The sequence below is a fragment of the Sus scrofa genome, chromosome 5 (genome assembly GCF_054392235.1).
Source record: "Sus scrofa isolate SSC_HxYL_T2T_F1_AM1 chromosome 5, Sscrofa_HxYL_maternal_Yorkshire_Landrace_v2.0, whole genome shotgun sequence".
NCBI classification, from domain to species: Eukaryota; Metazoa; Chordata; class Mammalia; order Artiodactyla; family Suidae; genus Sus; species Sus scrofa.
Genome location: NC_139387.1, coordinates 56,312,184 through 56,333,995, shown reverse-complemented (window position 1 = coordinate 56,333,995; position 21,812 = coordinate 56,312,184). Strand labels below are relative to the sequence as shown.

Genomic DNA, 21,812 nt, shown 5'->3' with positions numbered 1-21,812 from the left:
GAGTGGGACCCAGCCTGGGAAGCAGACCTCCTGTCTCCCTGATTGGTGGTAGACATCAAAGAACTATCTGCACTAAAGACAATTCATAATGTAGCCAACAGGATAATCTCTGCCCTGACCCTTGGCAACTGGAGTTCTCATTTTATTTCTGGCACTAACTATTGGGATTCTGGACAGATTCTACAATCTCTGTGTTAAATGCTATCGATAATGATGCTTCTTGAGTACATGCACTATAAGAGTTATGTATTCCCAAGTTTGGCAAAAATACTTCCACTCCATGTTGTGCACTAGTGTGAAAGGAAAATCTGTATTTTACCCTCTTTTAAGTCACAGATCCCTTTGAAAAATCTGATAGAATCAATTGATCTGCGTCCTGTCATCAGGAAAAAAAAAAAAGGCTCCCAAATAACTTTAAACACAAAAGTGTTGTGTAAACTTGGGGAGTTCTCTGATGCTCAAAGGAGGTTAGTAAACTCAAGTGAACACTCTGGTCAGAGTACAAATCCTTTCTGTATGTATTAACTATAGGATTTTGGAAATGCTGAACCTGAGTTTCCTCATCTATAAAAACATAGGTAATGAGATGATTCTCTCCACCTACATCTTACAACTATGTCAACTTTGAAATTTTTGAATATGAAAGTATATGAAAGCAAGATGGTAGTCCACAAACTCTGTGCAAAGTGGCCACTGATCCTTTACCCTAGTCCTTTACCACTGTCACAAAGCATCTGCAAGTACTACCTGCATCCCATGGGCATCATCGAGCTCCGTGAAGTGTTAAGTCACCAGACCCTGTTGCTCACTTGAGCGAACTGGACCCGCTGACAGGCTACACTGTGCACTCTGCCTGTACTTCCTTTCCAGCTTCTGCCTGATTACTGATCTTTTTACATACATCCACTGAACTGCATATACGAGCTCTCTCTTCCCTCTCTGGGCATATTTTTATAATCTGCAGTTTTACACCCACCAGAAGATACGTGGCCCTTCATTGGCATTAAATCTTGATCTTCACTTGAGTGCTTCTTAAAAGCGTTGTTGTTGGGCTCCATACTCGACAGCTCTGCTCTCCTCCATTGATGTGAATAATTAGAAACCATAGGGCTAAGATCATTTTCCCTATTTTGTTGGCAAGTAGACTAGTAAATGCAAAGGTATAGTAAGTACCCTCAAGGCTTACACAGTGTGTGACAGAGGCAGTTAACAGAATAAGATTCAATCCACAATGTTACACACTTATCACTCTATTACAATTTTTTTCTTCCTTAGAGCCCAGTGATACTACCCTCTTATACAACAAACCCTTTCCTTCATGATAATAAAGAATGGATAATACACGCATACATCTTATTTAAGGCACTTAATAAAATAAATTTTTTTTATTTTTCAATTTGCCATTTCATTTTGAAATAATTTCAATTTATAATAAATTGCAATAATAGTATGGAAGGCCCAGCTTTCTTGCAGGTAACATCTTCAAAAACACAGTACAATGAGCAAAACCAAGAAATTAACAGATAAAATTGGCTGATATACAAACCTTATTCAAATTTCAAAAATTGTCCCACTGGTCCTTTTCTTAAACAATGGGCCAATAGTTATCATGTCTTCTTAGACTCTTTTCATTTGGGATAATTCCTCAGTCTTTCCTTGTTTTTCATTGGCACTTTTTTTAAGAGTATTGCCTGGTCATTTTGTAGTATGGCCTTCAATTTGAGTTGTCTGATACTTTCTCATCATAAGATTCATATTATGCATTTTTGGTAAGAACATGACAAGTTCCCCTCCTCTATTCGTTCTCACATAAATTGCTTGTACTCAAATCTTTATTGAGAGTCTATTTCTGAGGAACCAAAATGAAGATAGTATGGGAGACAGATCCAAAAACATCTTGCTGCAAATTATGTCAAAGATGTCCTGCCTATGTTTTCTCTGGGAGTTTTATACCACAAAGCCACAGTAGTCAAAACAGTATGGTACTGATGCAAAAACAGATACACAGATCAATGAAACAGGATAGAGAGCCTAGGAACAAACCCACACACACTTATGGTCAATTAATCTATGACAAAGGAGGGAGGAATATACAATTAAGAAGAGACAATCTCTTCAATAAGTGGTGCTGGGAAACTGCACAGTTACAGGCAAAAGAATGAAATTAGAATATTCTCTAACACCATACACAAAAATAAACTCAAAATGGATTAAAGACACAAATGTAAGACCAGATACTATAAAACTCACATGTTTTAAGTGGACAGATCAATAACTCTGAAAAATATAAGCTGTATAAACCACCTAACCAATTAAGACACGGAACATTTTACTCTCCCCCTAAAGTTTACTTTTGTACCTGACAGTTTCAAATTGTCAGTCTCTTGCAACCCTCTGTCCCAGGCAATTACCGATCTGATTTCTATCACTATAAAGTGGCTTTGTCTGATTTAAACTTTCATATAAATTAAACTAAATTATTCAGTAAGTATAAAAAAGAACACAAATGATGTTTTGTGCCTTTCTTGGTGAGCCACAGGAAGGACGCATCATGCTGATAAGTCTCATTACTGATGATGGTTAACTTTGATCACTTGATTAGATGGTGTCTGCCAGGTTATTCTACTGTAAAGTTGCCACTTTCCCCTTTGTAATTAACAAGCATTCTGAGAAGAGATATTTGGACACTGTGAAAGTATCCTATTTATCATCATAGTTTCACCACTAACTTAGCATCTAGTCATGATTCCTGCCTGAGAAAATTATCACTGTGGTGTTTACCAAATGGTTACTTTTTACTTTCATCATTCCTTTTAAAGTTACTAACTGGTATACTATCGTTATAAAAGTGTCATATTTTCTATTCCACTTATTATTTTTTCAACACTTTTCATAACATCATTGACTATATTGAGTATAATCCATTGCTAAAATTATTTCCTTGCTCAAATATCCCAGATATGGCCATTGGAAGCCACTTCGAAGTGGCTCCAACAACCTTTCAATATGTTTCTATCCTTTTTTTAGTAATTTCTTACTTTCTGGAACCACAAGACATTCCAGTTTCTCATCACATAGTTTTCCTCTTCTTGTCCCACAATCATCTATTTCTGCAAGGGTTCCTGGTTTCTTTTATTGGAGAACGATATTTAGAAACCAAGATCTAAGTACCAGGGGTACTCATCAGTAGTGAGTGTTACTGCTTTTAGGCATTCTCAGCAGAGAGAGCTAGGGAATATATAAATGGACACACAAACACACTCACACCTCTTTCTGTATAACACACACCATGAGTTTTTTACTGATACCTGTGATTCTAATTCAACACCATATGGTTCATTCTAGCCCTCCTTATTATTACTTTTTTAAAAGTGAAGAGAGTGGCTCTCATTGTCCACAATCCTAGTATATACTCAAAGCAGTTCCAGAAATGTTAACTCTCACCCTTATGAAAAACAGAAGCATTAATCCATATGATGTGAAAACCAAATTTTCTGAAAATACAATAGTTCATTTTTATTAAATATTACACTATAAAGTCAAAACTTTGGCAAAGTTTCTTAGATTATCTCTTTGTCCCCTATCCCCTTCACTTATAATTCACAGGAAAACAATTTCTTAAATTTGTTATTTTTCGTTTTTCCTGTGAAGCTCCCTGAACACCCTAATTCATTTTAATTAATTATTTATTTTTGAGTATGTGAAACATTAACACAATTCTAAAAATCACAACTATTCCAAAAAAAAAGGTATTCAACTAAGTGTCACACTTCCCTGTCATCCCTTCTACCTTATTTTCATTCTCTCTATACCCATTCACTGGGCCCAACCTCTACAGGTAACAATCAATTTCACGAGTTTTTGGCTTATCCTTAATGTTTTGCCCCAATTAGCAGATACAAGTGTATTTTTGTTTTTGTCCATGACCACAGCCTGCGGAAATTCCCAGAGCCAGGGATCAAACTCTCACCAAAACAATGACAATGCTGGATCCATACTCACTGAACCACCAGGAAATCCCTAGTTATTATTTTTCTGCCTTTTTTTCACTTAGCACTATAGACTAGATATTACTTTATATCTGTTCATTAGTTTTACAGTTGCACAGTACATCATTTTGTGGAGATGCCATAATGCATCAATGTACTGAACCATTCTCCTGTCATGAGCATTTAGATAGTTTTTAATATTTTACAGTTACAAACAATGCTACAATGATTAACCTTGGGCATGTGATTCTCATATCGTTGAAGATACATCTTCAGGATAAATTCCTAAAAAATTGGACTGTTGGGTCAAATGGTGTGTGTATATGTCAATTTTTTAGATGTTGCCTAATTCCTGTCCAAAAGGCTTGCACTAATTTTCATTCTATTTAGTAATATATGAGAATAAAACCTGTTTTTCAACTCTTCCCCCAGATCATTTTAGCAGAGATGCCGAGCAATATTTGAAGATTGTTTTATGATAACCTCTTCTCTCTGACTGCAGATATCATCTAACCATAGTGCTAACAATCAAAGAAAAGGTTTATACAAATATAACAGAAGAAGAACAGAAAGAACAAGGAACTAGGAAAAAACATTCCTGGAAAAAAAATACATTGGTTTTGATCACAACAGCTCAGAGTAGAAATATATAACTTAGAATCTTCCCTCTGAAAGCTTAATAAACCAAGATTTTACAGTTATTTTTTCCATGGCCAAGATTAAGCCCTGCCTCCTTTATGCCCACAAGAACCATACCAATAGCACAGAGCACATACCAAGTAGCACAGAGTATGTGAGTTGTCTGCTAAAATGTCTTGCATTAGACATTTTATTTTGAAGTGGAAGCCATATATTGATCAACATATTTATCTCAACTCACAGCACAATATTTAATATGTAACCTTCCTAGAAAAGTATGTTAGAAGTTCATTAATATAAAAACAAACATTTTCTATGTGTTCAATCTGTGCCAGACACCATCCTAAATGTTTTGTATGCATTGTCTCATTAATCCACAGAACAATCAGACAAGGTTTGTTTTGTAATTATTTCCAACTTATAGATGAGAAAACAAAGGTGTAGAGACGACACATAACTTGCCCAAAATGATAAATCATGGTTTGAGTAGGATTTGAACTGAGGTCTATCTCATTCCAAAGCTTGTGCTGCCTTGCTTCCACCTGGATGGCACCTGAAAATAGAAGTCTTCCTGATGCACCATAGGTCACACTTATATGGCAAGTTCCTACTTTGCCTATAGAGCTAGTTCTGTATTATGGATCTCAGGCCAGTGTGTCACTATTAAGAAGGAAAGGAAAGGTGGTACTTTTATGGTTTCCAAATAGACTCTTAAAAAGCTTTCTGAGGTTTTTACCTTTTGGCAAACAAAGCTTTGGCTCCTCTGATACATGCACACATTTATTACACCCTTGTGACTGTGGTTTATGCACAAGCATCCTCTTTAAAGAGTTTTTAAAAAAATGAAATGTGATTTCCTTTCTGACAGCAAAGGAAAAATAAAAAGATGTTCTTTGCCCTCCTGTTCTGTGTTTGGAAGTCAAGTCTGCAGTTCCCAGAACTCTATCACCAGCTTGTTACATTTCCATAAATCTGTCCAAGAATACAACACTGTTCACCCAAAAAAAAGAGTAACATAAACTGTAAAACTCATGCACTTGATACCTGGATCCAATTTGCCCCCATTCTGTACATAAGTGAAAATAAAGCAACTCTAAGTCTCTGAAATGACAATATCACATTATTTAGATAAGTGCCACCAAATCATTATTGAAATTCTGATAGCATTTGCCTTACTGGTAAAAGAAAATTACCTGTAATGCATAGTTTAAATAATTACTTTTAAACAAAAGCTTCTTTTCTACATTGCTTATTTATCTTTTGAGACCAACTCAGCAGGGCTATGTATTTTATTAAAATTGCCTTCAGACTGCTAATGGCAGGGCGTCTGTTAGCACAGGAAAAGTGATGGCAGTTTGACTCCTATTCCTAATATTGGGAGTTAGTCCAGACACTTAAGAGCCAGAACTCTGCTGTGCATTTGACTATGTTATCAACACTTTACTTGCTAATGATACTAGTGACAGCATTTCAATATGATGGGTCAGGCTTAAATAGGAAAGCTTATAATTGTGCTTACAGAACCAAAGGAACCCCCCTTCCCCCCAAAAAAATCCCTTTTATCAGCAGATCAGCTGGTGTTAAGCTTCACGTCTGGGAATGATTTGGTAAGCTTCTGCTCAATAGTTTTTCTCATTCCCCACTTCCCACCTTGAATGGGAGTCTCCCTCAGCACCTGATACCTACACGTTCAGAAAATGACAACTGAGAGCCTTCCTGTGGTGCAGCCATGTGCCAACTACCCAGCAGAAGGTCACACTGATGACTTCCCTGTGGCTTTTATTTTCCCCAGGGAAATCCACAGGCAGGGCTGACTGCTTGCCAAATATGCTGAGTGCCACAAACCAGCAGTGCTAAGAACCCCCCATCCTTCTTGATGGGAGGCAGTAAGCAACTGTGCTGAACACCTGTGTCAGCTCCTGTTCCTGGGGACACCCCAGGCAAGCACTCATTCAGCATTCGGGGATGGGGCTCCCCTCTTCTAACAAGCACTTCTGTTCAAAAACTTCTCAGGAGTCATATGATAATAGCTGTTTGTCAGATCACTGTAACATCAGCATGTTTAACACTGTTAAGGAGGATGATTTAAATCATTCATGAGTTAAGTATTTTACTATAATCATCTAAAGGGAATCAGCATAACAAATGCATTTCCTGTTATGATAAATGTAAAAGTAAAATTCTCCGTCACTTCCTCCAACCAACTTGAGGAAGAGGAGACATAGTCTGAGATTGGGATGGCATGATTCCATAGATGGACAAGATCTAAGTCAATCGGTATTTCACCTATAACTAATGGCAATAATATACTAAGTTAAACTAGTGAAAATTCTAGTCAAGAATGGATGGAGGAAAAAATCAGGCAATATAATTAAAAGATTGCCTGCCATGAGTTAAGACTTAGTAAGAATAGATGGATGAATGAATAAACCAATGAATGAAGGAATCCCTATACAATTTTCAATACTTCAAAAAATTCCATAATCCAGTAATGATTATATTCTAGTGAGCCAACTGAATCTACACTTAGTGTTTGCTATTTGCAAACAATTCAGGCAGGATTTGTGCAGAAATTAAAGGTAAAAAAAATGAATAAGTAAACCAAAGCCACATAGCTTATCAAGCAGCAAAACTACAATTCAAACTTCAGAGTTTCTTCTATTTCAACTATCCCATTTGGCTGTCTCCAAAATTCCACATGGCATTCACACTGCTGGTCTTTGAGGGTATTCACTCAGCCTGGACTGTTCTTCTTCCACTAAAGGAGGCAACTTTTGTTATAATCCCCTATAAGCTTCATCTTAAATTCCCCTGCCTGGTTCCAGAATCTCTGCATGGAATGCTTCTTCAGTAGATCATTAGCATTTCAATGTACAGACCATCAAAACAATTCAAGTACCCCACCAATAAAAAATAAGTAAATAAATAAAAACAAACAACTACTTAGTCTGATTTCCTAGATCTGTGAGTTGCATGGCTTTTATTTCAATTACTCAAGGTTAAAATTCATCCCTTATTGCTCCAGGAGGTCTAGCTGCATCTTCAAATTTCTGTGCTGGTATCTGTCTCCCAAGTTTTACCATTCTGGTCTTGCTTAATGACTATAATGATGTCCTAACTTCACCAGTAGATCCTCCCCTCTCAATCAACCTCATAGTGCCACCATATTAATTAATTAATCCAAGGGACAAATTGAGGAAGAAGGGACATAGCCAGACTTGGATGGCATGATTCCAGAGTCTGAGATTTGGATGGCATGTGACCTAATTACTACAGCAACATTCCCTAAAAAAAAAAAAAAAAAAAAAAAAAAAAATTGGCTCCCTTCCCCAAGTCCTACTGAACTAGGTCTAATCCTAGCATGAGATTCAAAGTCCTTTTTTGCAGACTATGAATTGTAAAATCACTTTATGTCATACAGAGTCCATCATATCTTTACAGTCACTATCCCATTTCTGTATACCCTGTGCTGTATCCAAACCTACCCAAGCTGAAAAAGACACTTAAGACACCAGGACCTTAAATATACACTATTTGACAAATAGCATATGGCAAAGTCCAACATCCATTCATGATCGAAACTCTTACCAAAGTGGATATAGAGGGAACATAATAAAAGCCTTTTATGACAAACCCATAGCAAATATAATACTCAATGGAGAATAGCTGAAAGCCTTCCCACTAAAATCTGGAACAAGACAAGGATGCCCACTCTCACCACTGTTATTCAACATAGTATTGGAAGTCCTAGCCACAGAAATCAGACAAACAAAAGAAATCAAAGGCATCCAAATAGGAAGAGAAGAGGTAAAACTGTCATTGTATGCAGATGACATGATAGAAAACCCTAAGGACTCAACCCAAAAACTACTTGAACTGATCAACAAATTTACCAAAGTAGCAGGATATAAGATTAACATTCAGAAATCAGTTGCATTTCTGTATACTAACAATGAAATATCAGAAAAGGAATACAAAAATACAATACCTTTTAAAATTGCACCCCAAAAAATTAAATACCTGGAAATACACCTGACCAAGGAGGTAAAAGACTTATATGCTAAGAACTATAAAACATTAATCAAGGAAATTAAAGAAAATGGAAAGAAATGGAAAGATATTCCATGCTCCTGGGTTGAAAAATTAACATTGTAAAAATGGCCATACTACCCAAAGCAATCTACAGATTCAGTGCAATCCCTATCAAATTACCCATGACATTTTTCACAGAACTAGAACAAACCAGCCCAAAATTTATATGGAACCACAAAAGACCCAGAATTGCCAAAGCAATTCCAAGGAACAAAAACCAAGCAGGAGGCATAACTGTTCCAGACTTCAGGCAATATTACAAAGCCACAGTCATCAAGACAGTGTGGTACTGGTACTAAAACAGACAGACAGACCAATGGAAAAGAACAGAGAACCCAGAAATAAACCCAGACACCTATGGTCAATTTATCTTTGACAAAGGAGGCGAGAACATAAAATGGGAAAAAGACAATCTTTTCATCAAGTATTACTGGGAAACCTGGATGACTGCATTCAAATCAATGAAACTAGAACACACCCTCACACCATGCATAGAAATAAACTCAAAATGGCTTAAAGACTTAAATATAAGACAAGACATCATCAAACTCCTGGAAGAGAACACAGGCAAAACATTCTCTGACATCAACCTTACAAATATCTTCTCAGGTCAATCTCCCAAAACAATAGAAATAAAAGCAAAAATAAATCAATGGGACCTGATCCAACTGACAAGCCTTTGCATAGCAAAGGAAACCAAAAAGAAAACAAAAAGACAACTTACAGAATGGGTGAAAATAGTGTCAAATGATGCAACTGACAAGGGCTTAATTTCTAAAATACACAAACAACTTATACAACTTAACAGCAAAAAAGCCAACAACCCAATGGAAAAATGGGCAAAAGACCTGAATAGATATTTCTCCAAGGAAGATATACAGATGTCCAAGAAGCACATGCAAAAATACTCAACATCACTGATTATTAGAGAAATTCAAATCAAAACTACCACGAGATACCACCTCACACCACTCAGAATGGCCATTATTAATAAGTCCACAAATAACAAATGCTAGAGAGGGTGTGGAGAAGAGGGAACCTTCCTGCAATGTTGGTGGGAATATAAGCTAGTACAACCACTATGGAGGACAGTGTGGAGGTACCTTATAAAACTATACATAGAACTACCATATGACCCAGCAATCCCACTCTTCGGCATATATCCAGTAAAAACCTTCCTTGAAAAAGACACATGCACCTGCATGTTCATTGTAGCTCTATTCACAATAGCCAAGACATGGCAACAACCCAAAGATGTCCATCAACAGATGACTGGTTTAGGAAGATGTGGTATATATATATATACCATATATATATGTGGAATACTACTCAGCCATAAAAAAAAACAAAATAATGCCATTTGCAGCAACATGGATGGAACTAGAGACTCTCATACTGAGTGGAGTAAGTCAGAAAGAGAAAGACAAATACAATATGATATCACTTATATCTGAAATCTAATATAGGGCACAAATGAACCTTTTCAAAGAAAAGAAAATCATGGACTTGGAAAATAGACTTGTGGTTGCCAAGGGGGTGGGGGAGGCAGTGGGATGGATTAGGAGCTTGGGGTTAACAGATGCAGACTATTGCCTTTGAAATGGATGAACAATGACATCCTGCTGTGTAGCACTGGGAACTATGTCTAGTCACTTATGATGGAGCCTGATAATGTAGAAAAAAGAATGTATGCATGTATGCGTAACTGGGTCACCATGCTGTACAGAAGAAAATTTAGAGAACACTGTCAATTTTTCCAGCTATAATGGAAAAAAATAAAAATCATTATATTTTAAAAAAGGATGCTAAAAAAATAAAATGATCACCTTGTGATAATTTTAAGAAACAGTCCTTCCTTCCAAATATCAATACTACCTTCTCTATCTTGATAATTTTTATGAAAATAAATATGAACACTTTTCTCTTTTTTATTATTAAAAAGAGCATTCCCTGTTTTTTTTTTTTTTCCTTTATATCAAATATGGTCACTTCTGGAGTTTCCCTTATGACTCAGAGATAATGAATCCAACTAGTATCCATGAGGACCCAGGTTTGATCCCTGGCCTAGTTCCATGGGTTAAGGATCCAGAGTTGCTATGAGCCATGGTGCAGCTCACAGACGTGGCTCAGATCTGGCATGGCTGTGGCTGTGGCTTTGGCTGGCAGCTCTAGCGTGGAAACTTCCATATGCTGCGGACCTGAAAGGACACACATGCTTAAAAAAAGAAAAAAAAAAGTCACTTTTAATATAGGTGACAGGTGACTCCTACAACCAATTTTTATTTAGGTACCACACCCACTGGTTTAACAAACGTAAAGGAGCTGCAGAGATAACAGAAACATCCTGTGCATTTCTCTTTATGGGAGAAGCAGAGTTGGTCATTTAGCAGCAAACCTAGCTTAAAGACCCCAAGTCACCTAGCTGGTAAGTTTCAGAGCTAGTTCCAGAAATCATGCCCTCTGAGTCCTACAAAGCTGTTTAAAAAAAAAAAAAAAAAATTCCACATTTCCTTCTCATAAATAGTCTCATGGGTCATGTGATCAACATAACAAACCATAACATAATTTTCAAACATTCTCCCTTACCACTAGAAGATAAAGTTCATGTCTTGTTTGTGGACTTATACAAGGCCACATACTTTGGGTGGAAATTATAAATGACAAACAAATGGGAAATTCAGCTACGCAAAGCAACTAATCAGACACAGATATTTCTAAACACGACATGTCCTTGTCATTAATGTGCCTATTATGAAACTAGAAGTTATTATACAAAACCAGAGAACATGATTCAAAATCAAAATAATTCTGCAAATTATGGACATAAAAACTGAAAAATGATAGTTGTTTTATTTTAACATTAGCTCCTTGAACACAATCATCAGCCAAAATCTTAATTAGATAATGTTGCTCTAATATTTTAAGTCTATTTTTATTCATAATTTATATTCCATGTATAAAGAAAAAGTTTTAAAGTTTTACCCAACCTATAAGTCCAAATGAGTTTTTTTAATAATGATTTTTATTTTTTCCATCATAGCTGATTTACAGTGTTCTGTCAATTTTCTACTGCACAGCAAGTGAGTTTTAAAACACACGAGCTACACCATGCCCTTTACTGGCTAAAATCCCTTTAATGACTCCCATTTCTCTCAGAATAACAGACAAGGTCTACCCTGGTGACCAGGCTCTATATGATGGACATCCTCCCCTTTCTCATCTCTAACTTGTCCATGCTTTACTCTCTTCTGGCCACAATGCCCTTCTTGATGTTCCTTCAACATATCAAGCACACCCCTTCTACTTGTTCTAACTAAATATTGAATGTACCTCTCTTTGCCCATAAATCTAAACGGTTCCCTCTTCCACTCCATTCAGGTCTGTGCTCCACTCTCTGTCAGAAATATCATTCCCAAGACATGGTATTTAATATCATTTCCCATTGTTCTCTATTCACTCTGCTTTATTATCTCCTTAGTATGTAGTCCCATTAACATATATATTAAAATCTTCATTTGACGTTTTCCTCCACTAGAATAAAAGCTCCAGGCCAGTAGGAACTTCTGTTGTATGAATGAATGAATGATCATCCTTTCATTTCATACAGCTGAATAGGAAACTTCTCCAGAGAAGCAACAATATGAAAACTAACTAACAAAAAACAACACTTAACATTCTTGAGTTCTTTGAATATCACTACAATTCAAAGTGAAATATTACTATCAACTGTAGTCTTTATCAAAATATAAATCGGTGAAGATGGCAAATGATGGTGGTATTTTTACATACCCATACAATATTGTGTGCAGAACTGTTTGTGTTCTATAACTTGTAAGGCTCATAATGAAGTGGGACTGCATGCTGTCAAAAAACACAGATTTATCTCTGCTACTAATATTTCATGTGACAGTGGGTGGCAATTTAGGTTTATTAAATTGGTGGATTGGATTGAGGCTCTTTGTATCCCTCAAGACCACAAGGGACCGAAGGGATGTTTGTCTCTTCTTTCTTGATTTTGCTTCCGAACATGCAAAACTCAAACAACAACTGTACTCAATTTAAGGTCAATACATACCTAACAGATGGATGCCAAGAAAATTCACCATGTTTGGCTTCAATTTGGTTCTTTAATGTTTAGTTCAATGATATTTATAAACTGAAAGTTGGGAAATGTTTACTACCAGAAAAGTCTTTATGAAAGTATCACCCTAAAGTGGTTTTCAACTCTGCAAGAATCAGTGCAGACATACTTACAAACCCAATTACTTGGGCATATCATTCTAAACACAGATTTTTGCAGGACTGTTACCTAATTGAGCTAAATGAGAGACCTGAGTATATGCGATGCATCAAGATACACTTGAAATTATCTTTCCTTTAAGCTGGAAGGTAGTGTTCTCTCAGGATACATAATAATAATAACCTGTCTAGTCCATAATGCTAGAAAATAGCTAAATCCCTGAAGCATCCAGGCAGAAGAAATTTTAAGCTTGGCTCCTTTCTGAATAAGCCATTTCACTGTTAGAGATGTGATCAGACTGAAGGACAAAGCCATTTATCTCCCTGTGTGATGGAACTTGAAAAAGCCACTGGTAGTTTCTCTCCAGGAGACCTGGATGTGTGGAGGAGCTAAGTTAAGCTGCTGGAGAGTTGTGGAAGTGGTTAACACTGGAGGGGTAACAGAGGGAGAGGATCCCCAAGCTTCTACAAATAACTAAGCAATAGCAGCTAGTGTTGTAATCACTGTTTAAGACAACTGGAAGGCTTCCCTGAAGCAGGAGATAAACACAAGGGATCAGTCACTCATGGTGACAGGGCAACAGGGGGCGGGGCTACAAAGGCCTTGATGATTCCATCCGGCTTACTGAGGAGGGGGCTTACACTAAACCTTCCACAATGGTTGGAAAATGCTCACAGTAGACCCTGTGACTACTGGGATTTTCTGTCTACATAGAAAATATCTGTTTCATTTAAAACTTTATTTTATATATGGTAGTCAACATTAAGTGGTAAGGTTAGCGTTAGTAAACAGACTGACTCTAAAGAGTATCAAGATATTTAGAGGTGCTCTGTGCTCAGAGAATATAGGAGAGAAGAAAGGAAACCTAACTTTCATGACCCAAGTGTTTGCCCATTATAATTATATAATTAATAACATGTTATTATGTTTCAAAGTTTTGATTCTGAAAATATCATCAAAAAGTCTTCATTTCAGAAGAGTTTATATAATAAAAAGAATGATAGAAATTGTATCTTGTTAGGTAAGAAATTTTCTTCTATTCCTAAAAAGCTCTTGAAATTATTTTTTCATCTTCAAATCCTAAAAAAGAGAATGCCCAAAGGCTGGACTTATTATATAAAGGCTCAAGCCATTATTTACAAAAGTGAAGACCACACCAAGTAAGCACGGACAAGAAATAAACAAGTTGAAAAAAATCAAGAACTCCAGAATTAATGACAAAAGAATGATCAGCAAGCCATAATGCAATGTCCTGACCTTTTGAGTCTCCAATTTCTCCCACTCCTGATGTCCTTGATATTATCTATTTCTTGCAATGCTAAGGAAAACAAAGAAAAGTATTTAGTGAGAAATCAGATCTCTTCCAAAATACTCAGGTTAAAAAAATTAAACATTATAAAGAGAGTTAAACAACGTTTCTACTATGTAACCCTGGAAGAAAAATTAAGTAATTTCATTGTATAAATGTTTCTAGACCAGATAATACCTACCTAACAATGTCAGACTTACAGGACTATGCTAGTCAATAGATGATGAATAAATAATAAATGAATAATCAAAAAACAAACTTTCATAAATGACAATCAAGTCACACTGACAGTTGAAATGTAAAAAATATAAGACCGTTATGCTGAGGCTGTATCAATTAAATCACTTTTTAAAATCTTTTTATTATTAATTTGATGACATAAGCACTGTGTGTATGTAGCCTAGAGTCACCCCAGGCCCAGCTCTATTGAGAGAAACAATTCTAACTGTTCTTATAGTCCATGATGACTAACTTAAAATATACTTAACATAAGTATAACTACTTACAACTACAATACTTTATGTAGTTTAAAATGCTGATGGGCACTAAAATTTATTAAATATAAATTAGCACTTATCAAAGAGCAGTACTATATGGTACTAGGATACTAAGTTGTGCGAGAATAAAGGGTTTACAGGAGTTACCACTGTGGCACAATGGGTTAAGGATCTGGCATTTCTGCAATTGTGGCATAAGTCACAGCTGCAGCTCCTATTTGATCCCCAGCTGGGGAATTTACAAATGCCGCAGGTGCGACCAAAAAAAAAAAAAAAAGACAAAGGGCTTACAAACTCACTGGATAATTTGTAGGTTAAAACAACAAAAACAGCAAAGTAAAAACAGAAAGATTGTATTTATACTCAGTCACTTTATCTAAGCCAGACTCTAGTATGATAAAGGCCAGGGTTTACTCATTGGCCCATGGCAAAAGAGTTTTACTGTCTTTAGAAATTTAACCTCTTTGAAAGTTTATTTTCATGATCTGTACAATGGTTTCATAGTCTTGTCATGAGTCCAAAAATTCAAAACATTTTCAATAATACAACAATTTTATCATGATTTTATTATTTATTTACGGATGTAGAATAATTTTTATAAGGGGGAGGTTCATTATCTATTCTCAACTTTTTAAGCTTTGGCCCCAAAATGATTAAGTTCTACAGTTTCAAATGTTTAAACATTTATTAATGATTTTTGTGATCTTGCAATATGATGATTAAAACTGTAAAAACATAAATTACATAACTTTTATGAAATGGTAGAGTTACCTATATCACCAATCTGATTATGTGGCCAATATTTAAAATGGGACCTCAAAAATGATACTTTGAGGGTAACAGAATACCACTTCTATGCTACAGCCAATTTAGAGGTGATCTGGGACCAGGCTACTTGTCTAACTTTTGATTACTAGTTTATATAAGACTTTTCACTTTTAAAGGCCAAAATAATTTGGGGTGATTTCTGGGATACCTAAGTTCTATTAAAGGAATTTATACATCAAGGAATTATGGGAGGAATTATACATCAAGACTAAGCAGGATTTATCCTAGGAATGCAAAGTTGGTTTAACATCTAACTATTAAATGATGTAATATACCATACTAATAAAAGACAAAAGCATACAATCATCTCTATGGATGCTTAAAAGCATTTGACAACATCCAACACCCTTTCCTGATATAAACATTCAACAAACTAGCAACAAAAGGGAATTTCCTCAGCCTAATAAAGGATGTCTACAAAAAAACACAAGTATACTTAGACTCACTATGATCAGAAATAATACAAGGGAATCCACTCATATCACTTCTATTCAAGATTATACTGGAGGTTTTAGCCAGGTTTATTAGGAAAGAAAAGAAATAAAACACTCCCAGATTGAAAAAGGAAGAAGTAACACTATTTCTGTTTGGAGACAATGTTATATTTATTTAGAAAATCCTAAGTAATTCGCTGAAAAAACTATTAAAACTAATGAACAAGTTCACTAAGGTTGCAGGATACTCAATCATATATAAAATCAATTGGATTTCTACATACCAGTGACAAACATTCTAAAAATTAAGAAAATTCTATTTACAACAGTACGAAAAAATAAAATACGTAAGTATAAATTTAATAAATAAAACACTTGTACGTTAAAAGCTAATACACCATTGAAAGACATGAAAGAATATCTAAAATAGATGAAAAGACATCCCATATTCATGGATCAGAAAACTTAATATGACAATACTCCCCAAATTGATCTATAGATTCAACACAATCCCTTTCAAAATTTCAGTGGCTGGTTGGTAAAAACTGACAAACCGATCCTAAAATTCATATGGAAATGCAAGAGATCCAGTATAGCTAAAACAGTCCTGAGAAAGAAAAAGGTTGGGTAATGTGTCCTACACAACTTCAAAACTATAAAGACAAAGCTACACTAATTAAGAGAGTGTAGTGCAGGCATAAGGATACAAATACAGATCAAGGGCATAGAATTGAGAATAGACAAGAAAACCCAGACATCTCTGGTCAATTGATTTTTGACACACTTGCCAAGACAATTCAATGCTCTGGACCAAAAAAATAATAATAATAAATTTGGTCTTTGTCCTTGGTTCTTGGCACAGAGCTACAAAAGCCCTTGGAATTCCCTGAATGATAGGTACTTCTTTGTTACGCTATGAGGTAACTTGAGGCAGAACCTCTCTCTAGATAAGTTCAAGCTGGGAGAGAGGTTGTCAACAAAAGTAACCAGGTGATTCGAAGGCTGAAACTTTCAGACATCCCTGCCCTCCACTCTGATACCCATTTTTCCCCACCCCCAAGCTCTGGGGAGAAGAGAGGGGCTAAGAGATTGAGTTAAATGACCTGGCCAATGATTTAATCAATCATGTCTAGACAACTGCATCAATAAAAACTCTAAACAACAAGGTTAAGAAGGCTTCCTGGTTGGTGAACATATTAATATCCTGGGAGGGTGGTACACCCTGCCCCCACAAAGACAGAAACTTTTGCACCGAAACCCTTCTAGGCTTGTCCTATATACTCCTCCACCTGGCTGTTCATTTGAATCCGTTATAATGAAACAGTCATTGTAAGTAAGTACTTTCATGAGTTCTGTGAGTAATTCTAGTGCATCACTGAACTTGAAGCATTATCCTGGGAACTCTCAAATCTGTAGCAAATTCAGCCAGGCAGAAGTCCCCACGGTCTGGGGACCCCAGCTGCATTCTGGAGTATGGGTAGTGTTACTGTTAGGGACCTCACCCTTTACTTTGTAGGATCTGACTCTAACTCTAGATAGTTAGCATAAGACCGATGTGAATCACAGGACACCCAGGTGATGTCAGTGAATTAGTACTGGAACATAAGAGTCCTCAACAAGTGGTTCTGGGACAACTGAATATCCATATGCAAAAGAATGGAAATGGACCCCTACTTCAATACTGTATTGAAAAATTAACTCAAAGTGGATCATACAACTAAATATAAGAGCTAAAAGTATAAAAGTCTTATAAGAAAGCATAAATAGCTGTAACTTTTCATTTGGCAATGGTTTCTCAAATACACACCAACAGATAAAGCAAGTGACAAAAGAAAAAAAATTAAATTGGATTACATCAAAATACAAAAACTTTCTTAAAGCAAGTGAAAAAGACAATCTACAGAATGGGAGTAAATATTTGCAAACCATAGATATATTAAAGGACTTATATGCAGAATATATAAAGAACTCTTACGACTCTAGAATAAAAAGTCGAACAACATAATTTTAAAAAGGCAAAGAATCTGAATAGACATTTTACCACAGAAGATATAAAAATGACGAACTAGCCCCTGAAATATACTCGACAACATTAGCCATTAGGTAAATGCAAGCCAAAACCACAATGATACACTTCACATCCACTAGGATGGCTATTAAAAAATCAGGATGGGGGTTCTTGTCATGGCTCAGTGGTTAACGAATCCGACTAGGAACCATGAGGTTGCGGGTTCAATCCCTGGCCTCGCTCAGTGGGTTAAGTATCTGGCGTTGCCGTGATCTGTGGTGTAGGTCGCAGATGTGGCTCAGATCCCGTGTTGCTGTGGCTGTGGTGTAGGCCAGCGGCTACAGCTCCGATTAGACCCCTAGCCTGGGAACCTCCATATGCCATGGGAGCAGCCCTAGAAAAGGCAAAAAGACAAAAAGACAAAAAAAAAAAAATCAGGATGCAAAGAAATTGGAACCCTTGTACATCATTAGTAGGGATGTGAAATTCTGCAGGTGCTTTGGAAAATACTTTGGCAATTCCTTCAAGGTTACATATAGAGTTATCATATGACCCAGCAATTCCACCCTTATTTACATACACAGGAGAAATGAAACACATGTCCATACAAAAACTACTGCCCCATGTTTCATAAAGGCACTACTTATAACAGCCAAAATGTGGCAACAATCTAAGTGTACAACAACTGACAAATGGATAGACAAAATGTGCTAAATCCATACTCTAATACATGGATATATATAATACAGTCATCTTACTGAGCCATAAAAAGGAATGGAGTACATGCTACAACATAGAGGAAACTTGAAAATACACCAAATGAAAGAAGCTAGTAACAAAATATCATATATTGTATAATTCCATTTATAAAAAATGTCCAGAATAGGTAAATCATAGAGACATAGACTAGTTTAGTGGTTACTTAAGAGTTATAGGGCAAGGAGTCTTATAGGATAATGAGGAATGACTATTAATGAATATATAGTTTTTGTCAGGTGAAAATGTTCTAAAATTATATTGTGGTGATATTGATAAATTCCTTGAATTTACTAAAAAACAAAACAAACACTGAATTGTACTTTGAATGAATGAATTATATAGTATATAAATGATAACTCAATAAAGCCGTTTTTAAAAAATTACAGAGATTAAAACAAAGACACATTAACACATTATTCCCATTTTTAAAATGGAAAAGTACCCATATCTCTATTGAAAAAAATCTAACCATGTTAATATAATACAAAAGAAAATTTATATTTTGATAGGTTATTTCTTGACAGATAACATTAATAGCATACCAAGACTGAATACTAATACTAAAATAATAGGACGATGTTCCACTTTTAGTTTTCAGAGATTAGTCTTTCAACAGAAATCAAGTATTATAATATAATCCAAGTATAACTGTCACTTTTTCAAGGCTGATAGTGTAGGGAAAATTTTTTTTTAATTCAAAGTATGGAGATAGTACAGAAATCAATTTGCTAAAAACTGTTAAGTCATATAGACACCGTAGTGATTTTAAAATTCTCTGAGAATGACTATTATAAAAGAATATTTTAGCTGTCAAACAAAACTAGATAACTATGTGAGGAAACACACACTTCAAAAATATCAAATTTCAGTGACATATAAAATTTTCCAAACCTATCTATTTAAACTTTTATTTTAAGAAATATTCAGAAGCTACATTATCCTATGGGACTATATGTATCCAATTTCATGATGGTAAGAATTATATGATTAAGCAACCCAATCAGTTCCAGTTATGCAACCTACAATGTCTAAACTTTGTAATTTAACACATTTGACTATTCAAGTATATTTTCTGCTACTGAAATTTAAATAAGGTCTGTGCCTTTCTCTAAATTGCACACACACATTGCTTGGAGTCAAGCTAGGGATGCGCTGAATAGAAACTATCTATCCATTCATCTATTTATTTATACAACAGTTACAGAGTACTTATCATAAGATATTGTATATCTAATAAGGCAGAATGGAGACATAAAATGAACATGTGATTTGAGATCATTTAGACTTGAATTTGAGTTCAGGTCTTGACTTACAGGCAGCAAGATTTTTCTGAACCTTAGTTTCCTCAATTGTAAAGTGAAAATTAAGTGAGTTAATAAATGTTACAAAACCCAGTAATAAATGTAAATTTCTTTTTTTCTGCCAACGCTGAAAGCTAAGATTAATCAGATATGGATTCTGCATTTTAGGAATTAATAGTACAGTAGACATTATAATATATATTAATCAATTAAATAAGGTGAAAAATTATATAGTAGAAAGTTACAGTGATAAAATAGGTGATTCATACCAGATATACATAATACTGCATCACCACCAAATAGAAATAGCATTTATATAGTTGATTATCAAGCTAATTAGATAATATCAAGTAAAAAATAGACAATAATCTCAATTTTGTTTCAAGGACACTCTGAGTAGTTGCAAGTTTAATATAGAAGATTATAATGTTATAAAAATTAAATATAGAAGAGATGCTTACTTGTTGGTACTGTTTCTTATGATAATGAATAAAAATGCCACATTTCCTCTATCAAGAATTTGTTAATTCTGGCCATCCCTGTTCCAGCACATATGCATGACCACTGGAAAGTTACCTTAAGTCTTGATCCTTCCATTTCATCATCTGTTAAATGGGAGTTATAATCACACAGGACTTACTGGGTGATTGATAGAATTAAACAAGTTAGTGCCCAAGTATCTGATCCATTAAGTACCACTGAGTAACACTGTATGTACCCAACGAATGTTTGATATAGTCTTATTACTCTTATTATAATCTTTCATGTCACACCAACTAGTAGAGGTATTTTAATTAAATTTTCACTACCATTTACTAAGAGGTGAAGTGTCATGAGAAAAATATTTTTGTATGCATACTGGGAAAACTGGGGCTTTTTCTTTCTACCTTTCAAAACGGCTAGCAGAATGAAGCTTTTTGACTGGTCAAGACTGTATCATGTGTCTTTGTGGTGGGAAGACAATGAGGAAACAGTTCTCCCAAAAGAAAGAGTATATATGTATGTATGTATGTATATATGTATGTATGTATGTATGTATGTATGTATGGGGAGTGGTGCTCTTTCTAAAAGAAAGGAGTAGTAAGGCATGCTGAAAGACAATATAATAATTGCCCACTTATATCTACTAAGTGAACAGGGATAGCCTTTGTTGGCTGCAGTTTAAATATTCTAATTTAACTGAACTCAGAAGATTATAAATAAAGGGATGAATTCTATAAATTTAGACCTCTTTAACCAATAAGTTCTCATGATAATAACAGAGTCCTCTCCCTTGCGTGCTGTATCCAATTGGCCATTGAATCATTCCTACCTCACCTCTCAAAAATATCTATAAAATCTATCCCTTCCTCTCTGTTTCCATAGCTCTTGCCCTTCTCCACACTGGTGTTGTTCTTCTCTTACCTTGACTACTTTGAGTGCTGCCGTCCTTAGGTATTCTCTTCGCTCTAGTCTCAAACTTTACACAGGAGATAACTTGACCACCTTCTGCCATACTTCTACCTACTCTTCCCTCAACACTCAACTCCATCATTATACCTTCTCAGTGAAGCCTTTCCCAACTCATCAAGGGATATTGAAGAACTCTGCACTTCACAAGTAGTAACTTAGCATACATATGGAAGAATCCACTTATGGGTTATGTCAAGAGAGCTCAAGTTTTTATTATATACCCCATACTAGTAAAGTGGGGCCCTTCATATGTGGCTAGCAAAT

At 35.5% G+C, this 21,812-nt stretch overlaps 1 long non-coding RNA gene across 8 annotated transcripts in view; it reads right to left on the bottom strand.

Moving 5' to 3' along the window:
* Positions 1–21,812, bottom strand: part of LOC146403381 (uncharacterized) — a 479,111-nt gene that overhangs the window by 119,616 nt on the left and 337,683 nt on the right. For 6 of the 8 annotated variants that reach the window (XR_014803744.1, XR_014803743.1, XR_014803746.1 and 3 more), the window contains one exon: positions 11,740–14,278. This is a non-coding gene — a long non-coding RNA (uncharacterized LOC146403381). Of the gene's footprint in view, positions 1–11,739; positions 14,279–21,812 lie in introns of those variants that run through there. The other 2 variants (XR_014803745.1, XR_014803751.1) reach the window with 1 other exon arrangement.